At 40.7% G+C, this 13,131-nt stretch overlaps 1 protein-coding gene, 1 long non-coding RNA gene and 1 pseudogene across 2 annotated transcripts in view; 2 read left to right on the top strand and 1 right to left on the bottom strand.

Moving 5' to 3' along the window:
- The window catches only part of LOC107181958, a 35,252-nt gene extending 31,949 nt beyond the window's left edge, over nt 1-3,303 (top strand). Inside the window, exon 4 of the long non-coding RNA XR_001512671.1 lies at nt 3,219-3,303. This is a non-coding gene — a long non-coding RNA (uncharacterized LOC107181958). The remainder of the gene's footprint in view (nt 1-3,218) is intronic.
- LOC102772642 (chromosome unknown open reading frame, human C10orf76) overlaps nt 1-13,131 on the bottom strand; it is a 141,487-nt gene that overhangs the window by 30,559 nt on the left and 97,797 nt on the right. The window lies entirely within an intron of this gene.
- On the top strand, nt 8,627-9,226 carry LOC107181956 (annotated as a pseudogene).

Genomic DNA, 13,131 nt, shown 5'->3' with positions numbered 1-13,131 from the left:
GCAGTCAATCAATGATTCTCATCACTGATATTTCTTTCTCTCTCTCCCTCTCCCTTCCTCTCTGAAATCAGTAAAAATATATTTTTTTAAAAAGAAAATCAATGGAAAAAATATCCTCGGATGAGAACAAACAAATATTTGTGTGTACGACAGCATAATAGAAATCAATGTTTTCTTTTCATATAACTTATTGATTGTAAAGAATTACAGAACCATTGAATCTAATACAGGTAAAAAAATATAAACCAGAGATTTTACAAAAACATGGTCTGGAATCCTACTTTGACCACTTATGATTCTGAATGATTTTAGGGAAGCTATATCTCTCATTAAGGGAAAAATGTGGGAATAACAATACCTATCTTAGCACTTAGCACAGTACCTAGGAATAGTACACTAAATCTTAGAGGATTCTTACAACATTTATATAATAAAGCAACATCAAAGACCTAGCACAATGCCTGGCACACAGCTGGTGCTCAGTAAATATTCAATGAATGAATAAATTAAATAAGACAGAAATGGGTCAGAGTCCTATGCTTTATGCTGCAGGGCATGAATGCTCATATTGTTTGGCGGAGGATATGACAAATTTGCCACTCTGGGAATTTATATTTGGAATGAAGATAAAATCAACCTCCAACCTGCCCTGTGACATTCTCATTCCAGAGCTTCAAATCTCAGCAAGTGATTAAGGTCTCCCACCAGACAAACTGAGGGACTGTTTAGGAACCTGAGAGGTGTGGAACAGCCTAAATCCAGTTAGTAATCTCTAACTCAATACCCACGAAGGGCACTTGAGTATATGTCTCTGCTCTACTTTTCTTGCTGTTTTTTTAGGGTTGTTACTTGAAAACTCTGAGTACTAATCTGATCCACTGGAGATGCCAGGTGCAGGGCACTAGGCTTAGGAGATAAGAAAAATAACCTGACACTGACTGTTTTCCCTGCCAGCCTCTTTAGGAAGGAATTTGAGAGCGGGATTAGGAGCTTCATACTGTTGAAATAGAAATATGTTCTGAGATAGCAAAGAGATGACAAACACTGAAACCAGGCTAAGTCAGCCCAACTGAATGACAACAGGCCTTGACTGAAATACTAAGCTTCTCCTTCTCTAGGAAGTTTGGAGGCTACCAGGGCTCATCTGGGTTGTGATTCCACACTGCCCCCAGCTGGCAATGGCCCTTGACTGGGACTTAAGCCTGACTAGCTCTCAGTGGAAGAAAGATGAAGCACCAGATTTATGGATGAAAGAAGCGTCTTTTTTTTTTTTAAGGCTTTCCTTCCCACTGATATTATTTCCAAACATATTTACTACCATCTCTTCTGAAGATTGTGTGGGCTAAGGGGTAGAAAGAAGAGGAAATTTGAGTAGGGAATAAATCATTAAACAGACCCATATGGAAAGATTAAGGCTTCCCTTTGATAAAGGTGACAAGACAATCTAATAGGAAAACAATAGTTTTTTTTTTTTCCAAGAAATGATGCTGGGATATTGGATATCTATATGCAAAAAAATAAAGTTAGATCCCTACCTCACACCATATACAAAATTAACTCAATGTGGATCACAGATCTAAATGTAAGATCTAAAAACTATAAAATTCTTAGAAGAACACATGAGAATAAATTTTTACAAACCTGGGCTAGGCAATGATTTCTTGGATAAGATACCAAAAGCACAAGTGACAAAGAAAAAGTAGGTCAAGTTAAAAAATGTTTGTGCTGCAAATGGTATCATCAAGGAAGTAAAAAGAAAACCCAGAGAATGGGAAACAATATTTGGACATCATATAGCTGATAAAGAACCCCAATGAGATACCATTTCACACCTGCTAGGATGGCAATAATATAAAAGACAGTAACAAGTGTTGGTAAGGACATGGAGAACTCTCATACATTGCTGGTGGGACTGTAAAATGGTACAGCTACTTTGGAAAATGATTTGGCAGTTCCTCAAATGTTAATAAATAGAGTTACCATATGACTCAGAAATTCTAATCTTAGGTATATACCCAAAATAATAAAAACATTAAGGCTACAGAGAGCCATGGCCGGATAGGTCAGTTGGTTAGAGCACTGTCCAGATATACCAAGGTTGTGGGCTCGATTCCTGGTCAGGGCACATAAAAAAATCAACTAATGAATGCATAAAAAAGTCAGACAAATCAATGTTTCTCTCGCTCAAATCAATTTTTTAAAAACATTATGTCTACACAAAAACCTGTACACAAATGTTCATAGTAGCATTATTTGTAATAGCCAAAAAGTAGAAATAATCCAAATGTCCATGAATGGATAACTGAAGAATGGGTAAACTGAAGAAAGGATAAACAAAATGTGGTATGGCTACACTAGATTATTCAGCCATAAAAAGGAATGAAGTACTGATAAATGCTACAACATGGATGGACCTTGACAATATTAAATGAAAGAGGCCAGACACAAAAGGCCACATATTGTATGATTCCATTTATAGAAAAGATCCAGAATAGGTAAATTATTACATATAGAGAAAGAAAGGGTATTAGTGGTTGCCTGAGGCTAAAGGGTGGATTAGAGGAGTAATAAAGATTGACTGCTAATGGGTATAGAGTAATTTGGGGGGTGGGGGAAGATAAAATATTCTAAAATCAGATTGTGGCGATGGTTATACAATAAGTTGTACATGTTAAATGGGTGAATTATAACATATATGAATAAAGTTGTTTAAAAAAAAAAAAGACTAAGGCCTCTGCCTCCAGCAGTTCTTGAGAAAGCTGCTTTCTCCAGCAACCAATTCTGCTAGAATTTACAGATCCCGGAGTGTTTCACTTACCAAGATGACTTTCCTAGAGCCTGGATCTGTTAGCAATGCTGGTGGCAGGAGGAAAAGAAACTCATTGGGCCAGCGACTATTTTATAAATTACAGCAGATAGAGTTTAAGGAGCTTCTGCAGAAGCCTCTGTGTGTACCACGAAAGGAGCAGTAATGTGGGTGAGACTGGCAGTGGAAACCACATGTTTATGGAGGATCAACCCTGCCTGGAGATAAGAAAAGGTCAATTTCTGGTAATATGTGTGATATCTTTAGATTAAAAGGTTTGCATTTGGCAAATGATGTCAACTTTTGGCTGTTGAAAAAAGAATTCCTTGGAATAAAAAAATTAGGGGTAGATTGGTGCAGGAGAAGGAAGGTTATTTTTAACACTCTTACCACTTTTTTTTTTTTTTTTTAGGAAACGGCTGAAGCTGCCCACATTACTCAGAGAGCCATCCCATCCATCCAGGACTATGAAGAAGGTTTAAAGAAATAAGGTCCGACTGTCCAACCTATGAGGGAAGGTGGAGGAGGAGGGGGGCCAAACTAAAAGTATGACTATGTACAAGGTCCATAAGTCAACAGACTGAAATTATAAGTGAGAAGACTTACTAGTGCCCCTTCAAGACAAGTAGCATAATGATAGCCACGCCCCATTATCAAGACCGACTTCTGATGATAAAGTTCTGTTGCCAGTTTCTGAATTTCATCATCCATACTCAGTACTTCCTTAATCAAATCTGTTAAGAAGTAACATTTTTGTTGAACAAAAATAGACAGAGGCAAAGAAGCATTGAACAGACTGTCGAACTACAGTGGGAAGGTAGGGGAGGGTTGGGGAGTAAGAGATCAACCAAGGGACTTGTATGCATGCATATAAGTATAACCAAAGGACACAGACAGTAGGGGGAGAGGAGAGGTCAATGGGGGGGGGGAGGAGACTTGTGTAATACTTTAAACAATAAAGGATTTAAATAAAAATTAAGAAAAAAGAAATGAGGCCCAAGGAAAGGGAAAGGAATCTGGAGGTAGAACTTGGTGGACAAAGGGAATATAATTTTTAACCAAACTTCCAGCTTTTCTCAAAATGGAACTAAGTGCTCCATGTTAGCAAGAACCAAATTTATTTTGCTCACCAATATATTCCCAGGCCTTTAGCAAAATGCCTGGCATACTGGCAGATTCGATTTTTAAAACTGAATGAATCAAAGTCTGAGAAGGTTTCTGTCCAGTCTTACCACTAACAAGGAGCTCCATGATCACCAGTTATTCTCCAAAAGTATGAAAATAGCAGTAAAAATGTTTTATCCCTATCCTGGGAGAAAAGGTGGTTCAGACAGGAACAGCTGTCCTCCAAAGAAGAAACAAAAGTTGTCACTAAAGACAATAAAGGTTTCTCATCTTCAATCATACCAGGAGGCCAGAGAAAAGCTTTCTGGCATTTCCCATTAATCTAGTAGCTTCTGAAAGTAAGCCTAAATTTCTGTTTATTTGGGAAAGCAGTGGGGGAGTGTGTTACACTCTGGTATGTGACCTAGTGCAGCTGAATCAGACAGTCCCAAAGGGGAAAGAGAAAAGAAACAGACAATGGCACAGTCAAGGGTATTTCAAAAGCCAGCCTCCGTGAGGGATGACTCTGCACCCAAAGCACCTTTAAGGGCAAGAATCTGGGCCACCCTCCAAGCAACTGTCAATTTCTGAGTGCTGAAGACAGGGGTCACTTATACAAACTGAAGCAAAATGAAGTGGACAGATGGAACAGCAAGGCTGAGCTGGGGATTTCTTGGTCCATTTTTAACTTATTCTCTGACTCATGGCTCTGCAAAGCAGCTTTCTTTTCCCTAGTGCTGGATGGATGATGGCTGAGACACAAGTTAATGCCCAACTTACCCAAAAAATGCGTGGAAATGTTACCTTAACAATGTAGGCAATGTAGCTTAAGAGAAAATGTGGACTCTTCCTCATATCCAATGTGAATCTAAAACAAATCCTCCAAAGATGCAATTTCTCACAACACCAGCTATCTCCTACAGACAGGGGGAACATCTAAGGGTCTTTCATGAAACATTAAATGTTTCATCCAGGAGCCCAGAACATGGTGATCGTTTCCTGACTGAGATAGCTGAAGGAAGCAGGCTGTCTCTGAAAGCTGCTATGTAAATCCTTCAGAAAGAAAGGGCAAAAAGAGACCTGGCAAAGTGGCTCAGTTAGTTGGAGCATCATCCTGTAACCAAAAGGTTGCAGGTTCAATTCCTGGTCAGGGTGCATATAGAAGGCAACTGATCCATGTTTCTCTCTCCCTCTCTCTCATTGATGTTTCTCTCTCACTTCCATGTTCCCCCCCCCCACCCCGCTTCTCTCTAAAATGAATAAACATATCTTCAGGTAAAAATTTTAAAAAAATATTACTTTTTAAAAAAGGAGAAAAACAGGCAAAGGTTGTTTACAGGAAAAGTTTTTATAGCTCTTATTCCAAGGGAGGAAACATAATTAGTATACTTAACTTGGTACATACTGGGAAGATTCTTCAATGTTTCACCCTAAAATTATTCCTATAAGGCTACCAGATTTACATTAAAAAGATTATGAATAAATACCTGAATTCTGATAAAAATAAATCTGGATCTCAAGCCTCAAAACTCCTAAGAGCTATAATCCTGCATTTTTAAATACTTGCTAAACACGTACAACTGGATGTCATGTTTTTGTTTACATGGTCTTCTTCACATGAAATGCTTTTTCCCCCCATCACTAAAAAGACTAAGTCTTATTTTCCCTTGAAGACCTGGTTAAAATACCATTGCTTCCCTGAACATGGTATATATATATATATAGCAAGGCTTTAGTTTAGAGGCAAAATCCTGCTTAGTCTACTTCTAGGCTGTGTCACCACAGGCAAGAGAAGAATCTCTCTGACTACCAGTTTCTTTGTCTAGTTCAGTGGTCGGCAAACAGCAGGTTGCGAGCCACACGCGGCTCTTTGGCCCCTTGAGTGTGGCTCTTCCACAAAATACCGACTTCTGTGCATGGGCCACAAAGTTTCAATCGCACTGTATGTGCGCGCCCGCACGTGGTATTTTGTGGAAGAGCCACACTCAAGGGGCCAAAGAGCTGCACTGGGCCTGCGAACCGCAGTTTGCCAACCACGGGTCTAGTTGGATTTCCTTTCCAAAGCTTTTCCTCTGTTTTCCTATATTTATACCATCTAACATGAGCTAAAGGGAACTTCCCTCCAACCCCCACGCAGCTTCCCTTTTCCTAGACCCAAAAGAGCAGCCCAGTGTGATACACTACAGAGTGTATTTTCAGATATCTGGAGGTAAAGACAAGAAAACCATCATATTCATAATTGCTTCTACCTGGGAAACCTTCAAACATACAGCTAAAAGATTGGCTTTGGAGAAGGGGTAAAAGTATGATTAACTGGTATGTAACAGTGTTTAAAATGGTTTATCTGAGGTTGAGTTACTTAATTTCAAACTAACATTTCTTTTCATCTTCAGAACTGCCTCATATACTCCCATTTCATGCAGTAATAAGCTTTCTTCTTCATGGAGTCAATGAATCTTCAGCCCATCCAATTCAACAACAATAACAAAAAAAGCAATTTCCCTTGACGCCTGTTAACAGCAGTGCATTACAAGCCTCAGAGATTCTGCTAATTAACATTAAACAAAATAAAACCTCAAATAAGAATTACCTTCTAACCTTTTCACTTTGAAACTATCTACTCAAAACTTCAGTGACTGACCTGTTAAGGTTATTCCTCTAACTTATTCCCTATGTACCAAGTCTTAACCCTTTCATGCCAAGTAACCCCTTCCTTATATGGCAGTTCCTGTGGCCATTCTTTTTAGGACCAGAGACACAAAAATAGAACCTTACTATAGAAGCCATTTTGACAACCATCAGGAAGAATGAGCTACTGGCCAGTATATCTAGTTGCTTGCTTTACCCAATGATCCAAATATGTAAATTGGCCCAATTACTAAAGAGAACTTGATTTATTTGTATACACAAACTTATTGGTCGAAGGGAGAACAGAGAATATATATCATTGACTGCAACATAGTAACCCTCATATTATAACCTGGAGAATGAATGATATGAATCAGCATTCCTCTTAATTTCTAGGTGAGAAATACATATGTCACACCAGGTAAGTTATTTACCTATTGGGTGACATTTTCATCCAGGCACTGCATTGGACAAATGAAGGCTTAAAATTCATTAAGTGAAGCAAAACAGGAAAGAGTTAATGTATGTGAAATGTACATGCACACAGCCTGAGGGGCAGTTGCCTCATTTTCTGGAGCTGTGTACATGATTATACATTTTGGCAGTTGGAGCTTTCTACTTTGATGCATGACTTTGTCCAATGCAGGTTTCCACCTCATCACCTGCTGGAAATTGGGCAATTGGTTATAGCTACTTTGCTTGAAAAATGAGCTAATTTCTAGTTACAGTGGCCCCAAACCATAGATTTAAGCCAAGTAAGAGGCCATTGGCTTTACACTTTGGCTAAATTATTTCCTCTAGCACTGCCATAAGAAAATAATGAAATTCCTTCCTGCTTTAGATACCAACCTGGCATTTTTTCATTGTTTACATAATCAGAATGAATGTAAAATGAACCACAAGAGTTGAAGGGACCACAAGTCAAATGGACCATCTACATTTCCATAAAAGATATTACTTAATTCGTTCCCCTTAGAAATGTCTACTTTTTATTAAAAATATGTCTCGATAAATGACGAGAGGCTCCAAAATTTTCCTAGGGGTAAAATTTACCCCTAGATAAGATTAACCTATCCCTGACCCTGGCTGGGTAACCCAGTTGGTTAGACTGTCGCCATAATACACCAAGGTTGCAGGTTTGATCCCTGGTCAGGGTACATACAAAAATCAACCACTGAGTACATGAAGGTTTGGAAAACAAATCTCTCTCTCTCTCTTCTCTCTCTCTCTCTCATAAAGAAAGATTAGCCTATCCCTGCTCAGATCCCATTATTCTGTGCTTCAGCTTCCCTTAATTTGTCTCTAGTGGCAAAGCAGAAATTGGTGGCACAGTTCCAGGGAGTATAGAATGCAAACCTTTGATAGCTTTTGCAATTAGATTGGCCCTGGATTTCCTATCTCCAGAAGCAAGGCCCCTCTAAACTCTCAGATATACCTAATGAATATAAAGGAATAAAGTGTGCCATGTGAAAATGTCTATTAGATTTTCTGTCCCACTTCAGGACACAAGAAAATCCTAATACATACGTGGGAGGACTTCTCAGGCAGTAGAAAGCAGCTCAAAACCCCAAGAAGTAATCTAATTTTAATTAATGGTGAACACTGCAATCCCCTGAATATGACTCAAAAACTTTTTAAAAACTGGCATGAGCCAAGAACCTGAAATATATTAACTACATCTCATTCCCATGAGCCCAATTAATCAATTTATTATAAAACATTTAACTTTGAGCAAAAGGGCAAAAAAAAAAATTAGCAGTTGGCTTACTTAGACTTCTTTTTTTGATCATTTCCAAAACAGAGGGAAAGCCCTGGTTGGTGTTGCTCCATGGTTAGAGCGCCAGCCCATGCATCAAAGGGTCATGGGCTCGATTCCTGGTTAAGGTATGTACCTGGGTTACCAGTTCGATTCGGCTGTGGGCTCGATCCCTGGTCCTGGTCAGGGCTTGTGCAGGAGGCAACCAATCCATGAGTCTCTCACATCAATGTTTTTCTCTCACATCTATGTTTCTCTCTCTCTCTCCCCCCCACCCTTCCACTCTCTCTGAAACACACACACACACACACACACACACACACACACACCCCTCTTCCTATTCCCCAAAGTGGCCATAGGTGACCTCTGAAAATGATTCCCTACTCACTAGACCCAGAAAACCCCATGGAATCATGCATATAAGAGGCTCAAACTTTGTGTTCACTTGAAGAACACTTGTGAAACTGCCTGGACCATCAAGGGCATGCATATTCTAAAAGACACCAAGTATCTGAAGGATGTCATTTTAAAGAAGCAGTGTGTGTCATTCCGTCGTTACAATGGTGGAATTGGTAGGTGTGCCCAGGCGAAACAGTGGGGCTGGACACAGGGTCGGAGGCCCAAAAAGAGTGCTGCATTTTTGCTGCACATGCTTAAAAATGCCGAGAGCAATGCTGAACTTAAGGGTTTAGATGTAGACTCTCTGGTCATTGAGCATATTCAGGTGAACAAAGCTCCCAAGATGCAGTGTAGAATCTACAAAGCCCATGGGAGGATTAACCTATACATGAGCTCTCCCTGCCACACTGAGATGATCCTCACTGAAAAGGAGCAGACTGTTCCTAAACCAGAAGAGGAGGTTGCACAGAAGAAAAAGATATCCCAGAAGAAACTAAAGAAACAAAAACTTATGGCCCAGGAGTAAATTCAGCATAAAATAAATCTAAAAAATAAAAATAAAATAAATTCTTGGGTAAAGATTAACAAAAAAATTTAAAAAGAGGGAAATTATTTTAGTAGATCACATGCTGAACTAGAGAGAAAGGGAAATTGTATATGGATCCCATACTAGTTAGAGAAAAAAGGTACATGAATCCCAAACTAATCAGAAGAGCTGTGCATATACCTCAGTGGTAGCAAGGGAGGAATGGGATCCCATACGGACAAAGGAGGGAAGAGGCTGTCAGTATTTCTGAGTGGTCTAGTGCGGGCAGATGGACACACACTAGACAGGAGTGGTCCTAATGTTCATGCACAGCCGAGGGGGGATGGCAGACAAATGGATCACATACCAGTTTTTAAGTACTCCAAGTAAAGAATGAAATTAAAAGACATGGAAAGAGGTTTATGCTCTATCCCAAGGGTACCTTTTGGAACTCCTCAGGAAAGGCAATTAGTGAGTCTGCCAAAGTAATTAAGCAAGCGAACATTTACCATAAAGCCCACATCAGTTAAGTGAACAGAGATGAATCTTATTATAGAGCACTGTCAGCTCTGAGCCTGCAGGTACTAACCACTGAGATGTGGCGTTACTTGGGCCCTCTCTGCTCGCTCACCCATCGTGACGGAGAGCTTCACCCTTCTTGTCAGCTCTAAAAGAACAGACTGCTTTCACCTGCTCTGGAAGTGACTTATGTTGCCTTCAGAGAGGCCTTAGCACCAGTGTTTTTTTGTAAGAAGCCTGGCTATAAATATTGGGGAAGAGATGTGGTTGGCTAGAGAAAGGAGCCTTGAGAGATAGAGAGGCAGCGATATGGGAGGAAGCAGGGGAACTGCATAGAAGTTTGATTAGTTAGGTAAGAAAAATGGGATAGGTTAGTAGGTCAAGAAGTAAATGAAGCCCGGGCTGGCATGGGTAAGTGGTTAGAGAGCATCGGCCTGAGCACTGAAGGGTTGTGAGTTCAATTGCCAGTCAAGAGCATCTCTCCCACATCAATGTTCCACTCTCTCTCTCCCCCTCACTCCCACTCCCTCTAAAAATCAATAGAAAAGTTATCCTCAGGTGAGGATTAACAAAAAAATAAAGAAAGAAAGGAATGAAGCCCTGCCTGGTCTCATAGCACATGCATAGCAGTGACTGGAACACTGCCTATATACTGAAGGGTTTCGGGTTTGATACTAGTTAGGGCGTGTATGGGGGGCAACCAATAGATCTCTCTCTCTCTCTCTCCCTCCCCCCCGCCCCCCGCCTCTTCCTTTCACTAAACATATCCTCAGGTGAGGATTAAAAAGAAATAAACAAACAAAAAAAACAGTAAGCATTGCTTTAAAAAAATAAAATAATTTTTTTAAAAAAGGTAAATGAAAAATAAATAAGCTGCTCAAAGTACTGGACCATTCTGCTTGGGTGAAGTTGATAGTATCTCGCTACTGGACAGGGGAAAAGTTAAAATTTCACTGCAATATATTTTTTCTACAGGAAAAAAAATACTACTGAGGCATGTTGCTTTTCCAATGTTATTGGCAGCCTCAATATCAGCTTATTAATGAGTTAGCTCCAAAGCAAAAGGGTTAGATTTTTCTCAACAACCTAATCCGTATCTATTTTTGAACAAAATGCACTATTGCTAGTGAAATGGATATTTATCAATTATCCTAAGATTTACAAATGGCACCTGGAACAACTTTTGGCCCTATTTATTTCTGAGAATAATTATGAGAGACAAAATGGAAGTCCAAAACTGGCTAAATGGTAGCCTACTAAGTCAGGATACTCACAAGAGGAAGACTGCAAGAATACCTGTTGAGACAAATTTAAAAATCATACAACATTAGGGAACCAAGATGGCGGTGTAAGGTACAGACCTGTGTGTGCTGCCTCCCACAACAACATTGAAAATATCAACTATAAGACAAAACAGCTATCATTCAGTACCAATGGGAAAGCTGGCCCAGTGGAAGTTCTACAACTGGAAGGAAAGAAAGAAGAGCACTGAGACTGAGTAGGATATGCAGAGGTGCCAAGAACAGAGGTATGGACTCGTGCGCCAGGTGGGCTGCAACTGGATGCGTGTTTTTTTTCAATCGAAAGGGGTTACAAACTCTCAAATCCACTGAGCTTGCTGAAGATGTCATTGCTGTTTGCTCCACCCTGGTGATTCCCTGAGACCCCGCCCTACTCAATTTACATCACCGCCCAAGCTGGCGGTGGCACAAAAGGAACCACCTGCGCTTTTGCAGCTTAACCCAACAAACTACAGATTTCAACTCCTCGCACCCCTAAGAGACACACTCAAGAAGCAGAATCAGGTTCAGAGGAAGCCAGAACCGGACCCAGCTGGGCCAGCAACATGGAATCGTTGTACCAGCAGATGCACAAACAGGTCCACCAGATCCAGTCTCACATGGGACGCCGGGAGACGGCAGACAAGCAGTCTGTGCACTTAGTAGAAAACGAAATCCAAGCAAGCATACCAGATATTCAGCCAGCAAGAACGCCTGGAGATTTTGTCCAGCAAGGAGCCGCCCAACAAAAGACAGAATACCAAACTTTGTGTTGACCAGTTAAAGTATGATGTCCAGCACCTGCAGACTGCTCTCAGAAACTTCCAACATCGGCGATACACAAGGGAGCGGCCCCTGTGAGGCTGAGACAGTCCCTGTGAGGCTGAAACAGCCCCTGTGAGGCTGAGACGGCCCCTGGGAGATTGAGACGGTGCCTGTGAGGCTGAGACGGTCCCTGTGTGGCTGAACACTGGGACACGTCTCGGATGGAAATAGCTACATTTTCCATGTGTATGACCCGGCAACAAAAAGTGTACACTTATAGATGAGGACAGTGGGGGGTAAGGGCAGAGGGTGGGGTGGGAACTGGGTGGAGGGGAACTATGGGGGGGAAAAAGGGGAACAACTGTAATAATCTGAACAATAAAGATTTATTTAAAAAAATCATACAACATTAAAAAAACTCATCACAGGCCATGTGTCTATCACTCAGAGGAGCAGGTAAGAGTAGACAGGTAGGTAGGTAGGTAAGGCCCCTGTGTTCAGAAATCAATAAATCTCTACCTCATTATAGAAAGGAGATCCTGAAGACATTGCTGGGAGATAGACATGATCAGCCAATTGAAGAAATGACATGGAATGGCTTGTGACTGAAATTGATGGAAGTCTCATAGCACATGCATATGCAGGCACCCATACATTTGAGCTTCCCTCTAGGCCTAGAACAAGAGCAAACAAAGAGCTGTGGTAGAAAATGACTTGCAACCCTACTTTCTACCACAGTGCTTTGTTTGCAACAGGCCTGCAATTTCCTTACATTCAAAGGCAGTGAGAGGTGGGAAAAGGTGGGGAGACTGGATGACTACTATTCAAAACCAAGCAGAGCTGCCCAGGAGAGGACTTAATTGGAGGATAAATTTGGGGACTGATTTTTTGACAGCACCTCCAATAATAGCTGGTAAAGCAGAGGATAAGAGCCAGCTCCAAACATTCATCATAATAGTGCAACAAGATGAACGTCTTTGGGGGAAAGTCTATGAGATTCTGGAGTAAGAAAATGAAGCCCATGTGGAGGGGGAGGCAGTTGGCTCTGGCAGATTGTCTCTGTGGGAGGCTGGGTATCATTGTTTTATGCTCACGAAGGAGTTATTAGTTGCTTTCTCTTCAATATACCAGAAATAGTGGTAAGTTTTTCCCTTCCTGAAAAGGTGACACTGTCCAAAGGAGAAATTTGGTTTTACAGTGATTACAGAATTTTATACTATATGCACCATTTTAGAAAGAGAATTTCCATATTTTCTCCTCCTCCCTTACTCTGCAAATTGACTGCTTTCTCCACTTGATCTTAGCCATAAGGCCGAGAAGTGATGACAGCTTTCTTAAGTAGTGAAGG

Source organism: Myotis davidii, unplaced genomic scaffold (assembly GCF_000327345.1).
Source record: "Myotis davidii unplaced genomic scaffold, ASM32734v1 scaffold332, whole genome shotgun sequence".
NCBI lineage: Eukaryota > Metazoa > Chordata > Mammalia > Chiroptera > Vespertilionidae > Myotis > Myotis davidii.
Note: the sequence above shows the minus strand (reverse complement) of the source record. Positions and strands in the feature narration are given on the sequence as shown.